This window comes from Anas acuta, chromosome W (genome assembly GCF_963932015.1).
Source record: "Anas acuta chromosome W, bAnaAcu1.1, whole genome shotgun sequence".
Taxonomy (NCBI): domain Eukaryota; kingdom Metazoa; phylum Chordata; class Aves; order Anseriformes; family Anatidae; genus Anas; species Anas acuta.
Window position 1 is genome coordinate 10320879 of NC_089016.1, and position 4617 is coordinate 10325495.

The 4617-nt window shown below is 51.0% G+C and overlaps 1 pseudogene; it reads right to left on the reverse strand.

Moving 5' to 3' along the window:
* Positions 1–2651: 2651 nt before the first annotated feature.
* Positions 2652–3683, reverse strand: LOC137846893 (olfactory receptor 14C36-like; annotated as a pseudogene).
* Between the last annotated feature and the right edge of the window lie 934 nt (positions 3684–4617).

Consider the following 4617-nt stretch of genomic DNA (forward strand, 5'->3'; position numbering starts at 1 on the left):
AGGGGTTCCTTAAGAAAATAAATAAATAAATAAATAAATAAAAATAGAAAAGAAAAGAAAAGAAAAGAAAAGAAAAGAAAAGAAAAGAAAAGAAAAGAAAAGAAAAGAAAAGAAAAGAAAAGAAAAGAAAAGAAAAGAAAAGAAAAGAAAAGAAAAGAAAAGAAAAGAAAAGAAAAGAAAAGAAAAGAAAATAGTAAAATAAAGTAAAAGTTTAAATGACCATTGGATCCTGAGAAATTCAGCGTGAATCTCAGTAGACTCCTGGACATCCATGGACCCTCTTGGATCATCTGTGGAAAACTCAGGGTGAAAAATAAAGAAAATATATCATTATTGGCTGTAGCTGTACTCATGAGCTTGGCCTCATTGGGGAAATTGTCCCCTTCCAGACACAGAAACCTATATTGAGTAAAGTGAAAAGACCTGCCCAGTCAACAGAGTAGGGCAAAGTCCTACTTCCTGTGCTACAGATGCAGAAGGCAAAAGGAATTGCAATGTGCCTGACACTACTCTGGGACGTGTAACGCTGGTCAGGCAACTTTACCTTAGTGCTGACAAGTCCATCACTAAAGCACGCTACCAAGCTCTACATCTACCCCTTGGCTCTCCAGTCGATGACCCAGCTCATGGATGGCAATCAGGGAGTCTCTGTAAGTGTGACGCTGCCTCAGGTCCTCCACCATGGAAGCCATTGGCACCTGCTGTTCTTCAACCCTCAGCAAACCCCCAACAGAAGGATTCTGTGGAAGGCCAAGCAAAGTAGACAACTGTTTCATGTCCTTTGTCTCCAAGGCAGCTATGCCAAGGCCCCACCAGTGGTGCCCTCTTGGAACTCTGAATTCCCTCTCCTGAAGCAGTCTATGTCGAGGATGCGCATAGCATCTGGGCCAGTCCCAATGGGGTGCTTTTGCCATTCCTTCCTAGTTAGACTCACTTCAGCCTCCGGTACAGTTAACTGTTGGGATCCCCCTGTCACACCAGAAATACAAGTGGTTCTACCTCTTTGTAGCTTGATGGCATCAGGGTACTATGTGCACCGGTGTCCAGTAGAGCCCAATACGTTTGTGGATCTGATGTGCCAGGCCATAAAATATAAATGTCCAGTAAACCCGATTGTCCCTTTCCTCCCCTCCTCCTCCTGGCTTGAAGCAGGACTCCTCTAGTCCTGTTCATAGTATTTATTATGGTGTCTGCTAGACAAACCAATGGAAACACGTCCCACCATGGCACTGTCATTCCATTGGGCAAGGGAATGGAGCCGACAGTCATGGGACATATTTGGGTGGGGAGTGTGGGGCCCAGCAGAGACAAGGAGTCAAGGCAGTGGGCTGGGGTGAGGCCAGCAGAAGCAGCCCAAGGGGTGGTGCTGCTGGTGAGGACACGTTTGTGCCAGCAGCCTGAGTGGGAAGCAGCTGTGCGCAGGTGAGGGGAGGCCAGGAAGCGCATGCCAAGAGCGCTCCTGCCAGCAGAGCCAAGGCTGGGACTGAGCTCAAGGGCAGAGGCAGGCCCAGGGCAGGGGGCTGCAAGGGCCATGCTGAGCTCCCTGCCCCTGCAGCAGCCGCCCTGGCCCTCGGCCTCCTCTCCCCTACCCCTGCAGCTCTGGGCTCCCTTCGCACAGCCCTGGCTCTGCAGCACCAAGCCCTGCTGGGAGCCCTCCCCTGCATGCTGCCACCGCTCCCTGACGCTGCTGTTGCCCTCTGCCGGGCACTGCCCAGCCCAGCCCAGCCCCTGCCCACCTCTCCCCACCTCTCTGTCATCTCCCCAGACCAGACCAGCCCAGTCACACAGAATCACAGAATTTCTAGGTTGGAAGAGACCTCAAGACCATCGAGTCCAACCTCTGACCTAACGCTAACAGTCCCCACTAAACAATATCCTTAAGCTCTACATCTAAACGTCTTTTAAAGACTTCCAGGGATGGTGACTCCACCACTTCCCTGGGCAGCCTGTTCCAATGTCTAACAACCCTTTCGGTAAAGAAGTTCTTCCTAAGATCCAACCTAAAACTCCCCTGGTGCAACTTAAGCCCATTCCCCCTCGTCCTGCAGCAGCCCAGGCTGTGCTGGCCCCAGGGCAGTGCCCACTGCAGGCTGCTGCAGGGCTCTGGGCACGGCCACCACAGCCCCCGCACTGGGACCAGCTCAGGAGATGGAGGTCCATGAAGCTGCAGGAGCCCTGCTCTCTTGCCTGGCAGATCCCCAGCACACAGCGCCTGTGCCTCACAGGGCCAGCCCCACTCCCCAGGCCAGCACAAGAGGCCTGGCCCAGCCACAGAGCAGCTCCACATTCTGGGCCGTGAAGCTCCAGATTGCCCCACTTAGTAGTGATGGGAAACCCCAAGGGCCACCAAAGCTGTTCCTAAATGTGACAGCAGGCCTTTTGGCCCTGAGCCCCTTCGCCATTAGGAGAGTGAGATGGGATCGGAGAGCTGTGAATATCTCATGGCTTCTTTATTGCCTTAATCTACACAGGAAGATTGCTAAAAGTAACGTACATGAGTGGGTCAAAGTAAATATCAACACATAGAAGGATGAGAAGAAATTTCCTTAAATCAAAATAATATTATCACATATTTTAAAAAAAAAAGAATAAACAATTTCATAAAGTGTTTTGTGACAAATTTGCTCAGTACTGTTAAGATGCTGAGCATATTATTTGTGCTCAAATACTATGTGGGAAAGTAATTTCCTTAATGCATTTTTCAGTTCCTGGTTCCTCATGCTGTAGATGAGGGGGTTCACTGCTGGAGGCACTACCGAGTATAAAAATGACACCACCAGGTCCAGGGATGGGGAAGAGATCGAGTTGGGCTTCAGGTAGGTAAACACGGCAGTGCTGACAAACAGGGAGACGACAGCCAAGTGAGGGAGACACGTGGAAAAGGCTTTGTGCCGTCCATGCTCAGAGGGCATCCTCAGCACTGCCCTGAAGATCTGAACATAGGACAACAAAAGGAAAACAAAACAAGCACAGCCTAAAAATACACTAAACACAAGAGCCCCAACTTCCCTGAGGTAGGCATCTGAGCAGGAGAGCTTGAGGATGTGGGGGATTTCACAGAAGAACTGGTCCACAACATTGCCTCGACAGAGGGGCAGGGAAAATGTAGTGGTAGTCTGCAGGACAGCATTGAGAAAGCCACTGCCCCAGGCAGCTGCTGCCATCTGGGCACAAGCTCTGCTGCCCAGGAGGCTCCCGTAGTGCAGGGGCTTGCAGATGGCAACGTAGCGGTCGTAGGCCATGACAGTGAGAATACAATGCTCTGCTGTGATAAAGAAGACAAAGAGAAAGACCTGTGCAGCACATCCTTGGTAGGAGATGGCCCTGTTGTCCCAGAGGGCATTGGCCATGGCTTTGGGCAGAGTGGTGGAGATGCAGCCCAGGTCGAGGAGGGCGAGGTTGAGGAGGAAGAAGTACATGGGGGTGTGGAGGCGGTGGTGGCAGGCTACGGCGCTGAGGATGAGGCCGTTGCCCAGGAGGGCAGCCAGGTAGATGCCCAGGAAGAGCGCGAAGTGCAGGAGCTGCAGCTCGCGCGTGTCTGCGAATGCCAGCAGGAGGAACTCACTGACAGAGCTGACATTGGACATCTGTTATTTCTGGTCATGAGGTCCTGTACAAGGAAGACAAAGGCAGTGATAATGTATCACAGAAATATCTGAGGAAAACACTTCAAATTTTCTCATTTAAAATCACCAAAATTTTGTGCATTTCTAGGCAGGTATTTTGAAGCTGTGTTTCATTGATAATGCCTGAGAGTGCCTCTGGGAGCAGGGGACTCTTCTGTGGGCAATGGAAGAATCAGTCCTGCACTACAGCCAGAGGAAGTAGCATGGTAGGAACATGGTAGGAACATTGAGATAGACTCAGATTAACTTTACTGCTGATATCAAAGAGATATCCCCAGTTTTACTCCTAGTTCACCCAACTGCAGAGCAGCGGTGTGGAGATTTAGGTATGTAATTATTTGTTTTGTGGATTTGGTTCTTGCTGCCCCACCGCAATGGAGAACTGTTTCTAAGGCATAAATCCTGGGCATTCTGCTGCACTCCAAGTAAAACCTTGTGGATCCTCAGAGGCAAAGAGACTGTCCCTTTAGTGCGGAGTGTCCCTCAGAGCCGACAGCCAGCCTCTCGATCAGTGCTGGTCTCAGCTGCCCTGTGAGAGCTTCAGGGAAGTTGTACTCAGTTGTTCATTTCAAAAGAACCTGAACACTGCTGAGGGCAGAAGAATCCAGGCTCAAATTGCCCATCTCCACACCCCTCACCCTGTCTCCTTACTCCCCTTCCCCCAAGCACACCGAGGGCTCACTCCATGGGCATGTGAAACCCCCATCCCCAGCCAGCCTGGGAACAAGACCAGCAGCAACACGGCCAGCTGGAGAAGCCAGGAGGAATGCCAGCGTGCTGCTGCCAGGGGAGGCAAGGCCAGGGAGGGACAGACGGACACTCAGCAGACCCTCCTGTGCTGCAGCTCTGCCTGCAGAGGAGGCAGCTCCTGCTCATTGCAAATGCTGTGTGCTCTGCTTTGGCCTGCAGACACCTCCCAAAGACAGGAGATTTCAATGAGTTTGAAGCTCTTAAAGATCAGCTAGGATAAAACGTGAGAAGACCACTTTAT